A 25,145-nucleotide genomic window follows, 5' to 3' on the forward strand; every position below is an offset into this window, starting at 1 on the left:
TTCTCATTTAATTACAATTGGATATGATTTGAATAAAAATGAGAATAAAGTGGATTTTTTTAATACAATGGTAGTATTTAGGTTTGACTGTTTACCTTCATTCTGCATATACTTATACTGTATATATAGTTAACATATTGTATTTCATGCATACATTCATTTTAGCTATTTTAAGTGACTATCTGTTACCCTGACCTGTTTCAATATATCCAACCGTTTAACCCATTCAATATTGCTATCTTATGTATTTCTGCCTTTATTTTTAGCTAACTGTTAATCCATTATTCTTAGCTAATACATTCAATCATTATGGATTACTTTATGTATTTTGACCATCTATTAATTACTGTAATTTTAGATAAAATTGAATCTGTACTTTTAGCAAACTGTATCAGCTTCTCAGCTGTCTTGCTGGTTTTCACACACTCATAGTTCCAACAAAAGTCTGAGCCCCCCAGGTCAAATTAGATATTTTGTTGATTTTAAATAAAATGAACCAAGAACCCCTGCAGCAAACTGATATTCAAAATGTTAATGTAGCATTACTATTTATTTAATGAACTTAACGCTTCAAGTCTGTAGTGACCCTGCCTTTGACAGATCACAAAGCTTCCCATTCTGCATTAAGAGAATTTTCACCCACATCTCTGTGCAGCTTTGGAGATATTCTGCTGTAGTCCCTAGAAGTTTTCAGTGATGTTCAGTTCAGGGGATTGTGAGGGCCATCCCAAATGCTTCAGTGTGTGTACATCATGACAGATTTTAAGGCCTTCTTTGGACCCTTATTCTGTTGTGAATATCAATCTCTTTTCAATTGTCACTTTCTTGACAGATGGCATGACATTTAATTTTTCTAATATTTAGGTATTCAGTTCATTCCTCCCTCTTCCATCCTTCTCTCCAAATGCACCATTGGCCGTTGCAGCCATGAAACTACTGTACAATTAATATTGCAGCTGTCCACAACACAAATGTCCAAAATGACTCTGGTGATCCAGATGCTGCTTTGCAGGCTCAGATGTTGAATTTAGCAGGATAATTCTCTTTGATGACTGTTTTATTTAAACCCTGTTTGTCTATCAATTATGTATAGTGGAATAGTGCATCACCACTCCTGAGTCAGCTGAATGTCTGATGTAATATGGCGGTTCGCCTTTCTCCTTGACACACATGCAGTTTTATCTGACAGTTTTCCCACTCTTCCAGATCTTATCATGCTTGTCATACTTCCACTTCATTTATCACACTCTAGAAATGCCATCATCTGACAGTTGCTAATGACAATTCTTGACCTTCATAACACAGCCTCAGTAAGTAAATTGAGGCCTAATGAGTCAATGAAGTCCTGAGTGGTATACATGTAGGAAGGTCACAAATGAAACAGTTACTGTTTAATTTCATTTTTCTATTTTCTAATTAACAGAGTAAACACCTGAGGAAGGGTTATGGTCGTTTGATACCTGCTTTTTTTGTACTTAAGTTTACCCAGGGGTGACCAAATTTATGATTACAGCTGTATTTAAATTAAATCTTAATTTGATCAGATTAATCAAGACACTCTCCACTTTTTTCTGCTCACCCTGCAGCAGCTCAAGAGGTATTGGCTTAGATATACCCCAGGTTTGCTAAAAGGGCAGATTAACTATTCAGTATTTGTATGATCTGTGCATTTTTAGAAGTACAAGTTGTTAAGGTCTTTAATTGGGATTTAACAGAGAGCATTTTAAATCATCCCATTGTTAATAGAATAACAGCATCAGCATCAGCTTACTTGTACTATGACGTTACTCTGTAGGAAAACAGGATGAATACATGCAGCTTGATTGTGCTGCCAGCACTGCTTTTATGAATTCAGCTTCTAAACTAGTGTGCGGTGTGAGCAAAGCCTGACTCCCCTCAGGTAGGCTGCATATTTTGTCAAGATTATCTGAATTTTTATCACAATGACACTTTGTAGAAACTGGATTTTGAGGCAGCGTGACAGCTCGCTGTGAGCCCGGTCTCTGATAGAAGCAGGCGCCGCACCGCATGCAGCCCATCAACAAAGCCTATCACATCTAGTTTGATGTTTTCAGCCACATGCGGTCCAAATAAATAAATCTTTAATTGAATGTGTTTACTTCGACTTTATATCTGAAAAAAAAGAAAAGCCCAGTGGTTTGCTGTCACAGAGGTGAGGTGCTATTGTTTCATGCTTATTAGAAACAGATTTCTGCTCTGCTCAGATTCTTGGCTCTGCTCAGTGTGTTAATGAGGTCATTCAAGAGCTGAGAACTTGTTACTGATTCAAAATGTGAATGGTAACTCGATGTGTGCAGTTTCATCGGTGGACAGTGTATAAGTGGGGAAGGGATGATGAATCCAGCCCACCCACTAGAGCATCGAGGTTAGGGTAACCGTAACTGGTTGGCTGGAGTCACATAAGCAATTATATGAGGCGCCAAAGGATGGGCGGCACACAGAGAAGGGAGAAAAGATTGCTTGGTGCCCATTAACCCTTAAAATCCAACACAGGTCAACAGCGTTTTTGTTTGCCGGAGGTCACACAGAGCCACAGTGGGCTCCACAGGCCGAAACACACAGCTGCAACAAGGCCCTACCTACCTAATCTCAAGTCTTTTGTGGACAAGTCGAAAATCAGGTCTCAAGTCACCATGTATGTGGTTCGACTCCAATCCCCATCTCTAGTTCATACTAAGATAGGTGACATGCATCTGACAAGGAAAGAGACAGTTAATTGACTCATATATGATGATGCTAGTGTAACGGTGCAATGCCGATTTTTAGGGGGAAAAAAATCTGATAACCGATTAATCGGCCGATTATTATTATTTTTATAAAGTTTTAAAATTGTATTAATTTAAGTAATATATCTACATATATTATATTATATATAAATTAGGGCTGCCAAAATTTCATTGGTCAATTGATTGCAGGAAAAAACAGCAACATTTGGAGCCCTGTCTTGTCAAAATTAAAGGGACAACGAGGAGTTTCTATTTGGTTATAAAAAAGTCTCACGTTAATGTGGATGAATCTACGCTACCCACACTTGTTAATGGGCCCATTTTTGATAAATATATCGTTTTATCTCGTTATCGTTAATTTGTTATTATTAGTGGTGGCGGAGATGCTTTCTTTACTTTCGGTTTCGTGGCGAGTCATGAGAATAACGCCGCCGAATGGCCGTTTATGGTCGGAACTACGACGGTATGTGATCGTCTTTGAACCTCTGACTTTAATTATTGATGAATGAAAACCTGAGTCTGTCTTGCGCCGGTCAAAGAATTTTACGGTGCGCGCGGAGGCTCATAAATGTAGTGTGAAAATAGCCTCGTAAACCAGCCTCTCGCAGAAGTGCATTTCATTTCATTCCGAGGGAGAGTCTGGCCTCATCCCCCCTGCAAGCATTTGGGGTGGGCGGGAGCTGGGCGGAAGTAGTAGCAAAGACGGTTTAATATCTTTGGTAGTAGCGTTGACAGACAACCCCATTCAACCAATCAGCAAGTTGGTGTAGTGACGGGGCTTTGCACCAGTTGGTCCCTGATTGGCCAACGTGCTGTGTCAATCACAGCGGGCGACGCTGATTGGCTCGGCCTTCTGAGGGTTTCAGTCCAAACGCTTAGAATGGGGATGAGGCCAGACTCTCCCGAGAAATGAAATGAAATGCATTTCCGCGAGAGGCTGGTTTACGAGGCTAGTGTGAAAAGAACGCTTCGCTTTTCCAAAACTCCTTGTTGTCCCTTTAAGTCAAAATCAATATGACTGAACTGTGAAAGGCTATAGGGCTTTTAATTTGAAGGGCCAGATACAGGAAGTCATGACACATTACACTTTTTTGTTGTTGTTTTTTTTTACACGGCATGGCGGTCTCTCTCTCTCTCTTTTTTTTTTTCAAAAGCGACTTTTCCCAATGTTGTTCCAGACGTTTCTGTTACTGCCGGTAACGGTAAAACCCGACTGGCTTGTTGAATCTCGGACCCAACACGGCCGGAGTCACGAGCATTAATTACTTAATTCACCCGACCGCAGGCAAAAAAAAGAAAAGAAAAGGAAAGCCAGCAGCAACACTGGTTTTGAGACAGTTGACAGTTAATCAAGTTGTTCATAAGCTGTGTGATGTGTGTGTGAGTGAGTGACTATGCGGAGCGTGTCCTGCTCAAGGGGGCAGTTGTCGGTCTGAGAAGTGAAGCTCACTTCCGCGTTCAAAAAACTGCAATCCCCCCCGGCTTCCTCTGGGGGCTGGTACCGGAAGGGAGCAACTCTCCATAGACCCCCATGTTAAAATAGCCGACTTTACGTCCTCAATAAACATGTTAAAAGCCTGGTACCATTACGTTTTTTGGTCTCAACCGATAGTTTCTACCCCCGCACACACTCTGAGGGGGGTGAATTTTTTTTTAACTCTACCGTTTTACTATTATTAGGTTTAAAATTCTGGCCAATTAGGGTGCGGAAACGTTGAGTGACAGGTCCGGAGACCGCTGCTTCGAGGCCAGTGGGCGGGTTCTTGGCCGGCTAACGGCCGCACCGCTCCAAATATGGAAAGTCAAATCCAACATGGCGCGGTTCAAACCCCCGTAGTAGCGGCACAAAACAGACTCACCAAAACCAATGGGTGACGTCACGGACCATTCTTTTTACAGTCTATGGTCCTGCTGCAGATCAGTCACTCTGCTGTGCTGTGAGGTGGTTAGTGGATAGTGGATGCAGTTGGATGCGCCCTCTACAGGATAAATAGCCTAATGTTGGGGATCTTTTTAAATGGGGGAACATTTTCAAAGTAAAACCAAGTCTTATTCCCTGCATTTTATTTCTGAAAATATCGGCGACAATCGGCGAGTTTTGGCCGATTACCGATTATTCTCAAACGGGCTATAGGCTAATCGGCCGATTTAATCGGCTCGCCGATAAATCGGTCGGGCCCAAGAAAAAAGTAATAATATGTATGAGGGTAAAGTGTGTGTGTGTTGGGGATGGCTGTTATGTGGAAACAGAAATTTAAATGGATGTTTGAGCATTTTATTTTATTTTATTTATATGTTTTACATTAAACATTTGGTTGGGCATCTCGGGTAAGCGTCAACGGTTTATTTAACGCATTATTTCAAGAGAGGTTCCTACAAATATTGTAAAGCAAGTTTGTGTGTGTGTTGTGTGTTGGGCTGTCTTGTTGCCTCTGCATCATTGACGTCCACTGTTTGGTCTGCAGGCAGGAAAGGCACATGGGCGTGCTGAGCTTTCACATGCAGTTAAGGCTTGATTTGTACGCTTCCCTTTCTTCTTCTGCGTATAATTTGCTTCCCATTTTGTGCATCACAAAAAAAAGAATGTGTCATAAATGCAAAACCCTGTGTATCGCTATCTCAGAGTGTACATGTTGTGGGCACATCTCTATGTAAGGTCAGCTGTGCGTTTACGTGCCGTGTGTATTATTCATACATTCTTTCCAAATGTTATGCTGTCACTTAAAGTCCCCGCATCAATTCATTCCACAGTTGGGGAGAATGAGATGCTGCACAATATTAAAGCCATGAATAGCCTGCAATATTGTAGCATTTGGTTCCACATATAAGCTTATATAAGGTTACCTCAGGGTTATTTGACATCAGCTCTGACATTCAGTAAAAGGATTCAGAAAGAAATGTGGTGCAAAGAAGCTGGCAAAGTTGCACCCCCTTGCATAACATCTACATATCTGTTTAAGTGGTTAAAGCATTATTTTAATCATGTCCACCAAAATCTAAGACCCTATACTGACAGATCCAATTTAGGCACTTTAAAACAGCATGATGTTATACCGCACCATTTGGCATCTAGTGTCAATGGCAGCAAAAAGATGTTTGTGAATACAAATCACCACCTTTATTTACTTGAATTATGATGTTATTCATTGTTTTTTTGTTTGTTTGTTTTAAGTTATTCAGGTGTTTTATTCCAAAACCTGCAATGCAGCTGACATGGCAACACTTTATAGTTTTGCACATGCCTGAGTTGTATGTATTTCATAATGTGCACAACAGGGCATCAATTTTGCATGGGCAGTCTAAATTCAATTTGATTATACAGCACGTATCCCCATACTGCAAATAGGTAAGGCAAGGTGTATTAAATTTGCATCATGTGTACATCTCAGCTGGAAGGCAATGTGGGTTGCCATGAATAAGTAGCATTTGGAGGGTTAGAAGTTGTGATTTAGTTGGTGAATGGGACTGTTTATGCATCTTTAATGCGTAGCGGGTCTTGATGTACAGGACCCTTTTACTTCCATAATGAACTTCAAGCCTGTTAAATATAATATGAAGCTGTAACATAAAGCTACACAACTTAAATATGTATGAAAAATGGTGCAAAATCAGCAAAACAGCATTACTACAGTGCTGCTGGCTTCTCTGTGCTCTAATAATAGTCACAAATGGATTATTTTTTAAGCTCCAGTCTATGGATGAGTGCAGCTTTCTTCATATTTAGCAGCTACCAAAGTGGAGTCGTGGACTGTGCTGGGTTTTTCTGCATTAGAGAAAAGGCGCTCCCAGGGCTGTGAGGGTGAGTGAGATCAAACGCACCCTAGGGAGCGTGGCATGACATCCCACAGACAAACATGCAACAGTACGCAGCAGGCGAAGCGACTGGGGCATCTGAGAAGTCATGAATGGCTGTGAAAATGAATAAGATGGTTATGTTGCTATGTCACACACTTGGTTTTAATTTTCTACCTTTATCTACCGAGCTATTCATGCATGGTCACAGTGTCACATTCGCTTTGTTTGACATTCCTCGCTCTCCTCATCTTTTTATCCATCTGTCTGTGGGTGTGTGGGGGCTGTTGTATTGACAAAAATCAAACAGCACCGTAGCATGTGAGCATAGCACTTGTCTGTATCAAAAGTAAAGCAACATACCATCCAAACTGCAGCATAGGAACCTCTAGCTTCTGATTTCTCTCGAATACTGTATATTTATACACACGGGCACACACATGTCTGGCACAATTTGAAAACAAGGTTAATGGAAAAGTTGCAATGTGGTCCACTCTGCGGGAGCTGTCAGTCATCAATCAGAGATAAGGCGCGGGTCAAGAGAGGCCCCCGATTGGATAGTGCAGCTTGGAGAACAAACACACGTCCTTGGAGGCGGCCTGGAAACAATAAGAAAAAATAGGAAATGAGGGAAGTTAGAGGGGTCACAGAGAGGGGAGAAAGAGAGAGTGAGACAGAAAGATAAAGGGATTTGGAGGAAGTAAGAGAGAAAGGACCTCATTTCATTCTGTATTCAATATTAATGTTTGTCAGAAACAAAGATGCTCACCAATCATTCTTTGCAAATACAAGTCAGTTCTCGGCCGTCTTGTGTGTAGTAAGTGCTCAGTCACCTGCTGCGTGCCTTCACTTCAGAACACTGCATTGCCATATCTGAGGAATTCAAAGCATTTACTGCATCATCGTCACTGCTTTGTAAAGTTGCGCATGATAAGTAGCGAGGGAATGACTTTGAGCTCATCAGATATTTCACTAATGTTAATTCACCAAAAGCGAACAGAAAATGTGTTCAGCAGAGCGTGGAGCTCCACCAAGGCCAATGTCACACAGAATACATCAGGGAAGGAGTGGGAGCAAAGATGCAGCCCGGGACTTTTGACTTGTACTTGTCCAACAATCTGGTGATACTTTCCCATCAGAAAGGCTACAGCTGTGTCACACTTTGCAAGAAGCATGGAGTAAATTAGGGATAAAAGAAGATGAGTGTCTGTCATTAGATTTCAAACTGGACAGCAGCAGTATACAATACCAGGCATATTCTAATTTAAAGGTACATTGTGTAACTTCTCCTGTTATCTATTCACAAAAATCGATTATTTCGTTCAAAAGCCGTCATATATACATTGAGCGGGTAAGCTCGGTGGTGGCTGACATGTCTTGTCACCTTGTTTTTACGTTCAGTGGCAGCGTGATGGTAGGAAACCACGGAAACTCACCGGAGACACCGGAGCTGTCGGCTCAGGTTGAGGTGGCGTCTGTGAAAAGTCACCGCGGTAACGCAGTGAGGAGGAATGGAGCGTTACACTGATGCTGCATTCAGGTGCAGTCGGACAGACGGCTGTCGGTAACAAACCAGATGTCATTTTAGTCACAGAAGTCGAGAGAAAGCCGGTAAAACGTGGGTCACGTCACGTGTATCGTTTTGTCTTGTGCTGACGGACCATTTTTGACATAGAGGCTTGTTTATGCCGTTACGTGCAGCGGCTGTCGACCGTCTGCCGTCTGCCCAATTTCACGTGAATGCAGCATGAAAAATACGATTGAGTTTAGGGATGCACATGATTAACCGTTCAACCGTTAACCGATAAAAAGAACTTTGACCGATTAATACTATCGGTTATTTTTTTTATTATTATTACAGTAGCTCCTATGTCGTCAACTCATGGGGGCGTGTCAACACGTGCAGAGTTCACGTGCCTTCAGTCATATTTCGCAGCAAAAAGTTACACAGGAGGACTGACAGTATGTGCAGCAGCCCCCATGAAGGAAGATCAGACAATAAATGTAACCTACACGGACATAGATGTGAATCACCTGTAACTACGGCGCTGAGGAAAAAAAAAAAAAAAAAAGGGGACGAGGACGTCACTGCTCTCCAGCCGGTTCACCTGCAGCTCTCCTGCAGCTTCACAGAGGAGCTGTCAGGAGCTCTGCTGCTCCTTCAGCCTGGTGTTTGGCTGCACTTTGTATAAAAACAGTTCTACATCGGACGATCTAACCTCCATATGAGCGCGATCAGCTGAGACAGAGCTCAGTGGATGTGGCGCTGCTCTGTCGCAGCGCACGTGTGTATTTAACTGCAAAAAAAAGGAGCGATAATTTTTTTTTTTTCCCGTGCGCCGCAAGCATCTTAATCTTATCGGTTAACGGTTAATAATCGGTTAACAAGCGTCGGTTATCGGTCAGAAAAAAATTCAAAATGTGCATCCCTAATTGAGTTGCTTGCGATATACAACCGCAACACTAGATGTGAGTAATTCCTACACAATGTACCTTTAAGTGGTCACTCTTCCTTTATTGGATCTTTGTATAGTGAAAAAAAATCTGCAGGTCAAAGCTGTTTACACACTCGGACAACTTTAATTAGAGTTTATTAGAATTTCTGGTGAAACAAACAGTAGCAATGCAACTTTATTTTGATAAATCAACTCTACTGCTCCTTTAAAACTCCCCTGCAGCTGTGGTTGTGAACTCACTCTGCTGCACTGTTTCTTCTGACTGTTGCCTCATGGGGCTGAGAACAGTTTGCTTAGGAGGCAGGCGTGAGGGAGATGATGGCCACAGGGAACCGCAGTGGGACACACGACCTGCTCCACTGGGCCAATCGGCGCAACACAGCACTATTGATCTCTCTCCCTCTTGCTCTCTCTGTCTTGCAGCTGATGCACCACCACAGTCCATCGGACCATGCACCAGATTTCATAGGAAAAAAAGTCAGAGAAATAGGAAATGATCTGGATCTGCCCCAAACTTTTACCTCCCTGCTTCATGCCCCCTCCCTCCACCAACTGTGGTGCAAATCAGTTCATTACTTTTTGTATAATCCTGCTGACAAATAAACTTCCAGATATGGGTGAACAAAGAACCGCCCTGGTACAAATGAAATACAATCTTGAGTCCAAGATGCTCAGTTAGAAAAAGAGTTTGTCTTGGTATGTGAGCATAGTCCATCTGAGTCCAGTCCAGTGTCTCATCTATCAATGTCCCGCATTGGCGGAGGAGGCATTAATTAATAGTTAATAAATAACCCTTGCAATGCATAATATTGGGAGAGAGTGGAAACAGATGAAAGGTATGAGTTTGAGAGTGTAGAAGATATATTTCTGTATATAATTATTTATATGGCAATTGTATATCAGTGTGATGTTTTTAAGACCACTGCATTGCCAGAATCAATATAACTTCATTTAATCTAATCTTCCTTTGTAATTTGATTATGGCTGGTTTTATGTAGAAACAATAATTGTTGTGAAAAATAAAAATAAACAAATCAACTTTCAGTGGATACCATGCCCACTTCCTGTTTCGATCCAATGCAGATGTGAATACAGATCATTTTTGGAACAGAAACAGATAATGGCATCTCTCCCTACTCTCTAATGGTCACAACCCCTTTATGGTTTTAACTTTAAATTGCAACTTGCATTTTGACAAATCTGAAAAAAAAGACGTGTATATTATCAAACCTACTTTGTTCTATTATAAAGCGTAACATCTAATCTATTTTGTGTAGAACTTGGTAACACTTTCTTGGAAGTGCAGAATAATAGCTTGTAAAGTATAGCCACATTGCAATTATACACCAAACTTGGCTGAAAAAATGATAATCAAGTTTCCATAAGTGGTTTTCTGGCACTGCTCGCCTGCTCTCAGCAGAGAATTGTTCCAGGGGAGAGTTTTATCCCTCACACTGTGTAAACAACAGTAAATGTACTGAAGCTTTCATAAGCTGACTTGGCTGATTGGCCATAGATCTGATGCGTATAGTGCAGTAGATCACTTAAGCAACATGTTAAAAGGTTGCTATGTGAATCTATGACCCACCTCCTTTGTCCCCCTGCTTGCTCCTCTTTTCCATACACTATTTTGCTGTTGTGCATTAATTCACATAAGTAGGTGATATGAAGAAGCTGATGCCTGTTCAGTGTGTAAAATCTGTTGCAACCATAAAATGTTGTTTACCTGTGTTGCTAAATGGACAGAAAGTGTCCACACAGTCATCACCTCATTGTAGAAATAGGTAATAAGTGGCTGTGTGGTCAGATAATTTTGTGCAGGCTGTAGGGGATTTACATAAGGGTTTGGTAATTGACAATAATTATTAAATATTAATAACTAATAAGCAGGTTAACTAAGTATTAATTATTAAATTCAATAGAGAAACTAATAACATTAGGATTAACGGTATTAGCTAATAATTACTAGAAGGAAGAATAGTTATGTTATTAATCAAAGTGAATTAATTAACAATATAACTGCGGGGCACCACCCTGAAATCAGGGATCAATGACCAAACAATTAGTCTCGATTATAGAATTCTCTTATGGAGTAGAAAAATCAATCAAATATGAAGGCGTGAAGTCGAGCACAAACCCTGATAACCAGCTTTAGCGTCACAATAGAATGCACACAAACAACCACAGAACAACTACTTTAGTTCAAGGGTATTTATTAAAAGAAAATCATAGATAGTACACACCAAAGTCACAGGAATTCAGATCAATAAACAGTCCAGACATACACTCTAAATAACTTAGAATGAGCATATGGTGGGTGTATGTGCGTGTATGTGTATGTGTGTGTGTGTGTGTGTGTGTGTGTGGGTGTGTGTGTGTGTGTGTAGGCTATGCGTATGTATAGGCTTATGCGTATGTGTAGGCTACGGGCGTGTGTGTGTGTGTGTGTGTGTGTGTGTGTGTATGTATGTGTGGTATAGCCTAAGAGGGACACACTCAAGTTATAGGAATTCAGGGGAATACACAATCCAGCAGATATACACTTTCAATGGCTTAGGAGGCGCATATGGTAGGTGTATGGATGTGTGTGTGTAGGCTATGCGTGTGTGTAGGCTAGGTGTGTGTGTGTGTGAGTGCGGTCTAGGTGTGTGTGTGTGTGTATATGTATGTGGGCGTGTGTGTGTGTGTGTGTGTGTGGCCTAAGAGGAAGAGGGGGAGGCGTCGAGTGACGTCGGACGGCGTCGCGAGTGGCGCGCTCGTTTGAGTGAGACAATGGACACGGTGTGGCTGTCCCCACGTGTTTCTCAGGTATATACACAATGGCTGCAGCCACGCCGCCCACACAAATCACTCTAATACGAACCCTCGTGTCGAAACGCTCGTGTTTATGGCGGGGTCCCTAAAGGAGGCCCGCTGTGTTAGGTAGGTGGGTATCTGTGTGTGCGTATGTGTGTGGTGTATCTGCGTACGTGCGCGCGTGTGTAAGTTAGTAGGGAGAGAGAAAGGAGAGAGAGAGAGAGAAAGGATAACGACGGCAAAAGTAGACCGATTGGTCACGTTAGTCTAAGATGAACTCAATCCCACATGCAGCACTACAGTGAAGGCAACAGAACTAACGCCCAGGTGTCCTCACTGATTCTCTGGCGCTGATATGGAGAGTTGTGTTCATACGTGACTAACTGTCTAGTTACAATAACAAATAAGCATACAGCAAAATCAACATAATCAACATAACCGGACGCGGCGGTCCTCAAAGATATGCAACACAAATTCACGCTAGTTCTAGTCTCTGCCCAGACAAAAGCTCTCTTACTTTGGATAGAAGCGTGCTTGCCGACGCGATAGATCCGTCGATCTGATGGCGTGCGGCGCGGCTGTAGCGTCCTACAGCGGAACAAACGAGTCGTCCTCTGGAAGGGTGGCAGAGAGGAGGACCGGTGGAGTTAACTCTGGACGGCGGAGTCCGACGTCGTCTCGTGAAGAAAGGCGGCTCTCACGACTGCGGCAGAGGTGGGGAAGAGGGAGCGGCGATTGCTCGGAGGTCTTCCCCAGGATCCAGGTGGTTCAGAAAAAAGAACTTGGGGCAGTATGCTCGTCCAGCAAGCTAACGGCGGCCCAGGTCTTGAGTTCAAACGTTTGATGTGCTCCCTTTAGAGTAACTAGTTGCGCGAAGCTGGAGCTCCTTGCGGTACTTCGTTACACGGGAAAAAGCCTGGAGCGGCGCGTCGCCGCAGCACTTAAGCCTTCGGTGACGTCACAGGGGTTTCCGGGGCTTCCGCCAGGTACTGACCAATGGGAGGCCAGAGTTTGAACGTCTGGCTGGAATCACACCTAGATGTGATTTAACGGCCGTTGTCTGCTGTCGCGCATTCCTTGTCCCCTGCTGGTTTTATGGTCCTTTGTTTGAGAACATGTGGGTGAGGTCCCAACATCCCCCCTTTGGTCCGAAGAGTGGGTTAGAGTCCAGTCTTTGGAACAACAGAAGGGCTGAATAATCCGCATGTTTCCTGCGTGGAGAAAGTCCTCAACAGTCCAACAGTTCAAACAGTTTCATATAGCACCGGTCAAGAGGCTAGTGTCTGGGCATTTATGCAGAGGCTCGTCTGGGCAGGACGTCTTCACTAATAACACTATGCTATCACATGCTACAACACATCATCACTTCTATCATGTAATAACAGTAAGAAAAAAAATTGAAAATGAAAGAACACAAAACAAACACATCTAAGAATTGAAAAGAGGAGAATAGAGAATGTTTGTTAATGAAAGGGTTAGTAGGCTTCTCCTTCACCCCTTGGGGTTGGGTTGGCCAGTGGTGTATTTAGGGTGTGGTTGGTAAAGCGAGGTGAGACCACTAGAATAGAATCTAATCTGGCCTGTAGCTTCTGGATGTATTTGTACATGATGTGTGCGATCACCGCGGTGATAATCCACCCACTAAGCAGAAGCACCAAAGCCACCATACTGATTGGGTGATCTTGGTAAGATCGCCCAGGCAAATGCTTAGGCAACATGGCCGTGAGCCCTTCAGGTTTTAAGTTGAATTTTATCAGTTTGGTGCCTTCGGTCAGTAGCTCATGTTGGAGGATGTCACCGATGGTCAAATTGTGTCCGACAAATGCATCCATGATTTCAATTTCAGTGTCGTATCTGTCTGGACTGAGATGATGGAGAATTATATCGTCAATGTGTACTGTGGCTCCCTCTGGGACAGTTAGGAATACTGTTTGGTTTGGCAAAGTTAACTTAGTGGCCGTATTGTGACGGTCATAAGAGACTACCACCTGGGAGGCAGGTGTACTGATGAGCCATTTATTACCGGCTCTCTCTACTCTAGTTTCGGCACCATTGTCTCTGGTAGACATGCTGCCTTGACACTTTTGCTCCGGGGCGTCGGGTCTGAGCCCACACAGGTAGTTGGTGACATCTCTGATAAAAGGGTTGCTAGGGCAAACCCAGTGGATGTCCTTCATTTTTGTGCACATGTTTAGATTGGGGACAAGGTACAGTGATGGATTGTCATCGTGATAGGCAATAATTGGTGGTGTGTTAAGGTGTACATGTGTATCTCTTTCCCAGAACCCAACATTCAAAACTGATTTTAATCTGTAGATGTTCTGCTGCTCAATGACCGGTAAGTTTAAAATGAACCCCAACTCTAAGCTCTGTGGGTTGACTGAGATTGGGATAGCACTGCCAAGGTTATACGCCAGGTGTACTTGGGAGGGCTGCACGGTTGTGGTACTGGCAGCCTTAAGGATTTGCTCTACCGTGGTCAGCGGGACCAAGTAGGGCGGGATTCTGCCTGCACTATGGCTATTTATGGAGGAGCTAATCTCTCTGAGGAGGTCTTGCATAAAATCTCTGACTATGCGTACATGGGTTATATCATCCTGGACGATGGTTGTTAGTGCATCTAACGCATGCCAAGTGTTGTTAAGTAGAGCTGAGTGCAGGTTGACTTTCACTATAGTCCCCTGAAGGGTTTTCCCCATACCTTGCAGTTGTCCCTGTTGGCGGCCGAGCTTCTCTTGAATCTCAGGCATTTCTTCCTCGAGTTCACTCACATGTCTTCGGAGTGTTCCCAGACTGACTGAGTTGGCGGCTGAGAGACCAATGGAAAACAGAGAGCCGATTCCTGCCGCTGCAGAGAGCAGAGCTCCAAGAAATCGTTTTGGTCGCTTCTTTTCACTCAGATCTTTTTCCGTTACCAAGAATTTGTCCAACTGTTCCAGAATATGGGCCGTTGCTTGTTCTGCATGTTCTATGGTGTTGTGGATCTGAGTCCTGCTGAGTCTACCCTCTGTTATCTTCAGGGGGAGGCGTATGTGGTTACGGTACGCGTCCCAAGGATCTAAGCGCACATAGATACGATGGGTGATGAGACTACAGTGGGTGAGAAGGAGTCCTGGTGACCCCTGCAGTACGATGCCGGTTGGGGGCCCGGGGTCAACCATCTCAATTGCAAGCAGAACTTGCATGCTGACGAGTCCACTCAAGACCCAAAGAAGGTTCATCCTGAAAACAGATTAGAGTTATGGTTACTATACGGGAGGGGCGTGTTGGTAGGGTTAGTGCATGCGTGGGGGTGAGCTGCATGCAATTATTCTACCCTAGCGGGAATCCCGTTTCTGAAACTAGGGCTCCTCCCCCTCGTCAGGTTCAGGAGGAGTCTTTTGTTTTAGGTCAGTGGCTGGTCGAGATGGCTTGATCTGATTCGCGTGGACCCACTTGTAAGTGGGGGGCTGCCTAGGCTTCGGGACCTTGATCTGATAGGCCACCGGGGATAGCTTGTGCACAATCTCGTACGGGCCCGACCAGTGTGGAAGAAACTTTTTGGAGACGCCGGTCGGCTGTGCAAACTTGAAATAGAATACCTTATTACCGACCTCGTACTCTCGGTGGGACGCGGTTCGGTCGTAATAGGCTTTGGCCCCCTTTGCACTGGATTCCAAATTCTTTTGGGCCCAGGAGAAAGTAGTTTGAAGGTGTTCCTTCAAGTCAGTCACATACTGGTGAGCTGTGTAGGCGGTAGCGACACTGACATCCTCAGGATGGTATAGGAGGTGAAGTGGCAAGGTCATCTCTCGCCCAGTCATCATCTCAAAGGGGGTGACCCCTGTGGAACGATGAGGGGTGGACCTAATGGCCATGAGCACTAGAGGGAGTTTTATGTCCCAGTCCTTGCCACCACTACCAACATACTTCCTGAGCATGTGAGTGATGGTGCGGTTGGCCCTTTCCACCTGTCCGGATGATTGGGGGTGGTAGGCCACATGGAATTTTACCTCAACTCCCAGCATATCGTACAGGGCAGTCATGACACTAGACGTGAAATGGGTACCTCTGTCTGAATCGACTGAAAGAGGGAGACCCCAGCGGCTGAACACATGGTTCAGCAGAAGAACTGCGGTCGTGACGGCTGTGTCGTTGGGAGCGGGAAGGCACTCAACCCATTTGGTGAACGAACAAGTAACGGTGAGAAGGTATTTATTACCCCGTGAGGATTTCGGGACAGGCCCAATCCAATCCACTTGAAGGTGGGACCATGGGAAAGTGACCCCTTTCTTTTGGAGGGGGGCTCGGTTTATGGGCCGAGAAGGTTGGAATTGACAGCAGATCAGGCAGCTCTGGACATAAAGTGTGGTATCTTGGGCCATTGCAGGCCAATATACCACCTCTCGGAGGGTTTGAAGAGTGGCCTTTGAGCCACGATGACCGCCCACAGGGCGGTCATGGGCATGGGCCAGCATGACCCCCCTGTGGTCCGTCGGGACTACCCAACGGACGGGTCCCTGACCTTTACTGGTGTAGACCAACAAACCCTTTTCAAGCCTCAAGTTTGGCAGTTCTCGGTAAAAACCTTGTAGTTCCTTTGACTCCCCTTTGGTGCTTTCGGCACCCCATCTGGAGGAGGGCTGGCCACAAGTTTTCTGATGACTTTCAAGGTGGAATCCTGTTCTTGCATGGTGACCAGGTCTGAGTCCTCTAGCTTTTGGCTCAGGAACACAGTCTGGCTCTCCTGACAAGGTTCCTTCTGCTGTGTTTTTGCTTGTTGACGGGTGATAGCGTTCACCACATAAGGCTTTGAAGGGGTAGCCAGTTGTCCTGGAACTCCCAAGGTGTACCCTGTTCTGCTCCTAGCTTCGCTAGGCGGTCTGCTTCATCGTTACCATTTTTGTCGGGGCCCGCTATTTGAGAGTGACCTTTGACCTTTCTCCAATACACCACCATTCCCTTCTCTGTTACCAGTTGATCGGTCGCCAAAAATAGTTCTGAGTGTTTGACGTCTTTGTTACGAGCGTTTTTCATCCCCTTTGCCTTCCACAAAGGGAAGTGGGAGACGAAACTATGGCGGGCGTAATTTGAGTCGGAGCAGATCACAAGTTGCAGTATCGAGCCTTCGGCAGCTTGCTGGAGCACAATGAGTACTGCTGCCACCTCGGCATACTGGCTGGTTTTGGCGCCGAGCTGGAGATGATTTGGTGAGTCAACTGTTGATTCGGGCCAGACAACGCCCACCCCAGCTCTGAGCTGGCTTTCGTGGTGGAAGGAACATCCATCAATGAAAACTTCTATCATGCCTTGGCAGACATTCTCATCGTAGTAGTGATGGTTGGAAGGGAGCGTCTGTGTAGTGGTCAGGAGGGACTGGAAACTTGGCTGGCTTTCACAGTCACAATGCTGACATTCAGCGATACCCCGTCCCAGGGGCATTTTGAAACTCTGCGCATACTTTACCTCTACGTCGTACCCCTGTAGGGCCATCATCCAAGAGGCAATGCGGCTGTTTGACACGCGTCCTTCTCTAAGTCGTTGACTATTAAGGAAAGTGACTGGTTGGTGACAAGTTTCGATTATTACCTTCTGGCCTCCGATGTAGCTACGGAAATGCTCCACTGCCCACACTGTGGCAAGGAGAGCTTTTTCACAGTCAGAGAACTTTACCTCGACGCTGCTTAGGGGACGACTGGCGTAGGCGACAACTCGCCTGTTTGCGTCATATTTCTGTGCTAGGGCGGCGCTGAGAGACTGGGGGGAGAAGCTTGCCTCAAGGTAGAACTCTTTGTCTTTGTCTGGGTAGGCCAGACAAGGTGCTGTGCAAAGCTTCTCTTTCATGAGGCGAAAGGATTGTTCTTGGCTGGAATCCCATCGAAAGGGCTCCTCCTTGCGGAGCAGCTCTGTGAGGGGTCTTGCCATCTCAGCATAGTCTTCAATGAACTGTCGTGAGTAGTTGCAGACCCCTAGGAAGCTTCTAAGCTCCGACACATTAGTCGGTGCGGTGATGTCTTGAATAGCACGGATACGTGCTGCTTGAGGCTCAATGCCATCAGTGCCGACCGTGAGTCCGACGTACTCAACTTTGGTACGACACCACTGGCCTTTCGCGAGCGCCAGCTTGGCTCCTGCGGCCGACAGTTGCTGGAGCACATGCCGAACTTCGGCCAAGTGTTCTTCGAAAGTGCGACTCCTCATGAGGATGTCGTCCACGTAGATAAGGTTTCCACGAGCTGCCGCGTCGCTCATGGCCTTGTGGAGGAAGATATTGAACTCTGCTGGTGAGTTCGAGTAACCGAATGGGCATCGGTTCCAGGTGTATTGGCGGTTACAAAAGGAGAAGGCTAGCTTGTACTGGTCGGCCGGATCTACTTTCATGGTCCAGAACCCATTTGACACATCCACTGTGGAGAAGAAGTGAGCTCCTTTCACTTTAGCCAGTTCCTGATCCAAGTGGATCATGGGCCAGCGTGAAAGTGGGACCTGCTTGTTTAACGGTCGGTAATCGATGGTGAGACGCCACTTACCTGTTGGTTTCAAGACTGGCCAGATAGGTGAGTTGTAGGTTGAGTTGCACTCCCTGATAATTTTCTTCTCAAGCAGTTGGTCCAGGATTTCCTGTATGGACTCGTAGGCAGCCAGTGGGATTCGATACTGACGCACAAAGGTAGGTGGTGCCTTTGGGTCAGTGGGAATGCGTACCGTGTGGAGGTTGGTAACCCCACAATCAAGTGAGTCCCTTGAAAAGATTGATTGGAATTCGCGGAAGAGTTCCCTAAGGGCGTCTTGCTGCTCTTGGGTTGTGAGAGCATCTGCTTTTGCAAGCTGCTTATCAATCTCGGCTTCAAAGCCGGGATAGGGTTCCCCTGGTGTGGGTACGGCCGTGTCAACCGCCGTGTCTGTGTTGACTGGTCGGGCAGTGAGAGCATGTACTAGCATGTCTCCCTCGTTGTTCAGAGTAGCACCACAGATGGATTTCTGTCCAAGGATATCATGACAAGCGGTAGCGATCATTTTGTGTGGGAAGGAGAACAGGACGTCGTCCAATCCACCGTCCTTGATCAAAGATGGGGGGAGGTTACCTATGACAGGCACTGTCAGCTCAAAGTCGTGAAACGAGCTGTCTATCAAGATACCCAGGCGCTGTCCTGCTTTGATGGAGATGGGGACCTGGGTCAAGTTTTGGACCAGGAGATATGCCGACCGATTCTGTAGTTCAAGGAGGGGGTTACCGCAGACTGTCAAGTTGAGTTCCTGGAAGTAAGACAAGGGTTGGAAGAAAGCTTGTTGGGCCGAGATCTTTTGGCCTTTAAGGAGTGCCAGACGGACGGGGAAGCCCGTTGTTCGTTCTGGTATGGTTATGCTTACTTCGCTGGCAACTTGACATGCTTGGGGAATGGTTTGGCCAGATGCCATGTGTGCCGCATCTGGTATGAGGGGGAGACTCTCAACACTTGCCCTGGACCACAGGACCTGGTTGATGGTATCCAGCTGGACACCCAGCCTGACAAGAAGATCCGCCCCTATGATGCAGGGGACTTGGAGTTCGGGGACCACACTCAAGTAGTGTACCACCTTTTTCTTTCTAATCTGTATTGAAAGAGCACATACACCGGTAGCTTTGATTAGGGTCTGCGGGGACTCCGCAGATAACAAGCGATGGCTGCGTTGTATGAAAGTTGGGGCTGGGTCTTGTTGGCACAAGGTTCTAAACAAATCTTGGTGGATTGCGGTCTTTTCTGACCAAAGGGCTACCAACGCCTGTGGGACTAGAGTTTCATTGAGGTACACGTCTCCGACGACGTGTGGACTGTATAGTGAGGGGTTCGCGTTTTCCAGCGAGCAGAGGAATGACTCATGTCCCTCAAACAAGTTCGTATTCCCAGTGGTTGGTAGCTGTGGGTCAGCGGGGAGCGTGGGACCGTCGGAGCCTAATCCGGGCTCAGGAGGAGATGTGAAAGCTGGCAAGGGAGCCTTGGACTCAATGGTAGAGACCGTGGGGCCAGGAGTGGACGGACCATCTCCTTGGCTATGCGCCTTTGGGCTGCTTATCTGAGCCCAAATGTGCCCGCGATGACAGTCGATGAGAGGGGCCAGCCTATCCAGCAGGTCCTGACCAAGAAGCAGTGGTTCTGTATCTATGGTGGTGACATAGACAGGGTGTATGAGGGACATCCCCTGAAAGGTGATGTTAACCCAGGCACGTTGGGTGATCGGTGATTGGTCCTGTGTGTAGCTCGTGATGCTGATGTTGCAAGCCTCTATTTGAAGCGACTTACCAAGGGAAAGCATAGCTCCGGTGACCTCTGAAAACATGCGGGTGTTCATCAGACTGATCTCTGACCCGGAGTCAAGCAGGGCAAGGGCCTTGACACATCCTCCCACTGTAACTGAGGTGTAGATGCGCCGGGCGTTGCCCTTACGCACTAAATCACCCAAGAAGGTCAAGAATGGTGTGTTAGCGTGTTGGGAGGAGGTCATCTTGGGGAATCCCTGTGATTCCCCCGGTCCCTCCCCCAGCTCACGAAGTAGACTTCTTGAGCGGCGGGGGGGTTTTCCCGGCTTAGTCATGCTGATGAGGGTTCTGTGGCTGGTCCCTGCGGAGGGTCAGCTACCACTTGGCTGGGGAACTTCTTCACTACTTCAGTGACGGCCTGTATGAGTTCGGCTATCTCCGACCCTGGATGCTCATTACGTTGGTAACCTTGGTGACCTTGGTGACCTTGGTGACCTTGGTGACCTTGGTGACCTTGGTGACCTTGGTGACCTTGGTGACCTTGGTGACCTTGGTGCCTACCGTTATACTTACCTCCTCGTTTGTTGTTTCTGTTGAACCCCCCCTTTGCTGGGGAAGTTGCGTGGGTTTGGCTTACCTGACCTATCGTTCCTATAGTTCTGCCGGCCGCCCCCTTGGTTCGGGTGCTGGCGGCCATCTGATGCTGCTTGGTTGGTGGCTCTATCCCGAGGGGTTTCACTGCCCTCAAGGGTTAAGTCTGTATCCTCTGACGCCTGGATTCCCAGGACTCTGGCTTCACCCCCGGGTTTCTTACCTGTCTCCTGGCGCAATTCCCACACCATTTGCGCATGTTTGCGGATTTCTTTCATAGGGGGATTGTGGGTCCGGTACATCAGTGAGACGTCGTACCTTACCAGTTCGTGGAGATTACGGACAAATAGGGACTTGAAAGCTTGGTCTTCCTCTAACCCAGGTGCGTGGCGGCCCTGGAAGAAGGCTACCTGCAGGCGCCGATAGTATTCCCTCGGTGGTTCTGTCTTCTTCTGGGTGACTGCGTAGGCGCCCATGGCGGCGGCGGTAGGATCATTGTAGAGGGAGTATTCTTCCCTCAGAGCTTGGCAAAGAGCCGAGTAAGTATCCCTGGTGTCAGGGGGAAGAGATTCCATGAACACATGGACGCTCCTGGATGAGGTTTTCCAGATGAGCTTAAGCTTCTCCCGCGTGGAGGGGCGAGGGAGATCTAGCAAGCAGCGTTCGACCTCCCGGAGGTAGTCATCAACACTAGCCTCTGGGTTTCCCGGGTCAAAACGCTCGACATCTCTAGCAAGGGATTCAAGTTGACGGGTCCTCAGGCCTCGTTCTTTTGAGACGCCGTCGTCTGAGTCTTCTGAGGTGACGTCTCGGTCATCTCTATACCGTCGGAAAGAAACGGCCTGAGGACGGCTGGAATCGCGAGGATCAAAAGCACGAGTATTTCGATGGGTCGGAGTATAATATTCTCTCCATTGTGATGACGAGACTGGGTCGTCAAAGCGCTGAGCAGTACGAATGCGTGCAGAGGGGGGGGCACCGCTGTATTGGGGGACTCCTGAGTCCTCATAGAAAAGTGTTGGTGGCTGTTGGTAGCTGCTCACCACAGCTCCTGCGTTGACCGGAGCTGCGTATCCCTGGGTGCTACTGTATTGGTAGTCCCCAGGGTGCGGCTCAGGCAACGCAGTGGGCCCAAATTTCCTCCGATCTGCGGCAGTGGTGTAGTTTGGAGTGAATGGTTCCCATTGCTGGGAATCCTCCCACCGTCGTGTGTCTAGCGCGGTTTGCTTACCTGATCGGGTTGGCCTATATGGCTGGGGATCCTCCCACCGCCGTGTGTCCGGCGCGTTTTGCTTACTTGCTCGGGCTGGCTTATATGGTTCAAGGTCATATTCCTGAGTGCGGGTCCAATTGGATCTTTGACCATAAGCCGGAGTATCTGAGTCGTACCCAAGTGAGTACTCTGCCAGCCCCGCAGCAGATCTCTCGGGGGCGTAAGCTTGTGAGCTTATTGGAGGTCTCAGGGCTGGTTCTGGCACACGACTTACCTGTGTAATCTCGTCCTCCTTATCCTGGAGCTCCTGTTCCAGGCGGGATTTCTCACTTTGCCAGTAAGTGAGTTCTTCTCGGGCTTCTTTTGCCTGGCGGGCTGTCTCACTCTGCAACCGAGTGAGTTCATCTTGGGCTTCTTGTGCCTGGCGCTCTTTCTCACTTCGCAACCGAGTGAGTTCATCTTGGGCTCCTTGTGCCTGGCGCTCTTTCTCACTTCGCAACCGAGTGAGTTCATCTTGGGCTCTTCGTGCCTGAATTTCAGCCTTGCGCTGATAGAGCAGGGCAATTTGCCCCAGAATGTCTGGGATGGAGCGCGATGGCTTCCCAGTGGGGTCATTAACATAGCTGACCAGCTCCTCGAGCTTTGCCTCGCACGTGTCGAGGCGGTAGGCACTCAGTGTCTCTCTGTCATTTAAGGAGAGACGGATGAGTCCTGCGACCGCATCCTGCAGGGCTGCGTCGCATGGACTTTGGGGAGCTTCTGCTCCTTGTGCACTGGGACCCTGGTTACTCATTGCGCACTGAGAATTTACACCTGTGGGTCGACTGTGTTGGCGAATTATGTTGTGGGCTGCTGCTGATGCACAGGTGAGAGTAAACCTGTGACTTACAAACCTATGGGTTTCTACTAATCGCTCACAATTACAACCCTTAAATGTTAGTGAGGTGGGTTGAGCACCTCAGTGAGCACTAGTCGTGTTACCGTGTTAATTTCCCTCACACTTGGATAACTTCTACTGTTAGCAAGCGGTAGTCACAAAGACAACATGCTACTACTTATCACACACTGTAACTGTTTACCAATTACCTCTGGCTTTACTTGGCAGTACTATAACACCTCCACTCTAATAGGTGGGCTCTGGAGAATGCTGTTCAAAGCAGATTCAACTGTACAGTTCAGTGTTGTTTGTGTACAAAATTTGTGACAAAAGAAGCTTTGCTGGTTTATCAGGGCCTCACACGGGGCACCATTTATGTAGGGGATTTACATAAGGGTTTGGTAATTGACAATAATTATTAAATATTAAATACTAATAAGCAGGTTAACTAAGTATTAATTATTAAATTCAATAGAGAAACTAATAACATTAGGATTAACGGTATTAGCTAATAATTACTAGAAGGAAGAATAGTTATGTTATTAATCAAAGTGAATTAATTAACAATATAACTGCGGGGCACCACCCTGAAATCAGGGATCAATGACCAAACAATTAGTCTCGATTATAGAATTCTCTTATGGAGTAGAAAAATCAATCAAATATGAAGGCGTGAAGTCGAGCACAAACCCTGATAACCAGCTTTAGCGTCACAATAGAATGCACACAAACAACCACAGAACAACTACTTTAGTTCAAGGGTATTTATTAAAAGAAAATCATAGATAGTACACACCAAAGTCACAGGAATTCAGATCAATAAACAGTCCAGACATACACTCTAAATAACTTAGAATGAGCATATGGTGGGTGTATGTGCGTGTATGTGTATGTGTGTGTGTGTGTGTGTGTGTGTGTGTGGGTGTGTGTGTGTGTGTGTAGGCTATGCGTATGTATAGGCTTATGCGTATGTGTAGGCTACGGGCGTGTGTGTGTGTGTGTGTGTGTGTGTGTGTGTGTATGTATGTGTGGTATAGCCTAAGAGGGACACACTCAAGTTATAGGAATTCAGGGGAATACACAATCCAGCAGATATACACTTTCAATGGCTTAGGAGGCGCATATGGTAGGTGTATGGATGTGTGTGTGTAGGCTATGCGTGTGTGTAGGCTAGGTGTGTGTGTGTGTGAGTGCGGTCTAGGTGTGTGTGTGTGTGTGTATATGTATGTGGGCGTGTGTGTGTGTGTGTGTGTGTGTGGCCTAAGAGGAAGAGGGGGAGGCGTCGAGTGACGTCGGACGGCGTCGCGAGTGGCGCGCTCGTTTGAGTGAGACAATGGACACGGTGTGGCTGTCCCCACGTGTTTCTCAGGTATATACACAATGGCTGCAGCCACGCCGCCCACACAAATCACTCTAATACGAACCCTCGTGTCGAAACGCTCGTGTTTATGGCGGGGTCCCTAAAGGAGGCCCGCTGTGTTAGGTAGGTGGGTATCTGTGTGTGTGCGTATGTGTGTGGTGTATCTGCGTACGTGCGCGCGTGTGTAAGTTAGTAGGGAGAGAGAAAGGAGAGAGAGAGAGAGAAAGGATAACGACGGCAAAAGTAGGACCGATTGGTCACGTTAGTCTAAGATGAACTCAATCCCACATGCAGCACTACAGTGAAGGCAACAGAACTAACGCCCAGGTGTCCTCACTGATTCTCTGGCGCTGATATGGAGAGTTGTGTTCATACGTGACTAACTGTCTAGTTACAATAACAAATAAGCATACAGCAAAATCAACATAATCAACATAACCGGACGCGGCGGTCCTCAAAGATATGCAACACAAATTCACGCTAGTTCTAGTCTCTGCCCAGACAAAAGCTCTCTTACTTTGGATAGAAGCGTGCTTGCCGACGCGATAGATCCGTCGATCTGATGGCGTGCGGCGCGGCTGTAGCGTCCTACAGCGGAACAAACGAGTCGTCCTCTGGAAGGGTGGCAGAGAGGAGGACCGGTGGAGTTAACTCTGGACGGCGGAGTCCGACGTCGTCTCGTGAAGAAAGGCGGCTCTCACGACTGCGGCAGAGGTGGGGAAGAGGGAGCGGCGATTGCTCGGAGGTCTTCCCCAGGATCCAGGTGGTTCAGAAAAAAACTTGGGGCAGTATGCTCGTCCAGCAAGCTAACGGCGGCCCAGGTCTTGAGTTCAAACGTTTGATGTGCTCCCTTTAGAGTAACTAGTTGCGCGAAGCTGGAGCTCCTTGCGGTACTTCGTTACACGGGAAAAAGCCTGGAGCGGCGCGTCGCCGCAGCACTTAAGCCTTCGGTGACGTCACAGGGGTTTCCGGGGCTTCCGCCAGGTACTGACCAATGGGAGGCCAGAGTTTGAACGTCTGGCTGGAATCACACCTAGATGTGATTTAACGGCCGTTGTCTGCTGTCGCGCATTCCTTGTCCCCTGCTGGTTTTAT

The 25,145-nt window shown here is 46.7% G+C and overlaps 1 protein-coding gene and 1 pseudogene across 4 annotated transcripts in view; one reads left to right on the forward strand and one right to left on the reverse strand.

Moving 5' to 3' along the window:
- The window catches only part of phkb (phosphorylase kinase, beta), a 119,020-nt gene that overhangs the window by 47,860 nt on the left and 46,015 nt on the right, over positions 1-25,145 (forward strand). The window lies entirely within an intron of this gene.
- On the reverse strand, positions 13,267-21,175 carry LOC146989999 (protein NYNRIN-like; annotated as a pseudogene).

Source organism: Trachurus japonicus, chromosome 3, assembly GCF_045865225.1.
Source record: "Trachurus japonicus isolate A0001 chromosome 3, Traja_1.0".
NCBI lineage: Eukaryota > Metazoa > Chordata > Actinopteri > Carangiformes > Carangidae > Trachurus > Trachurus japonicus.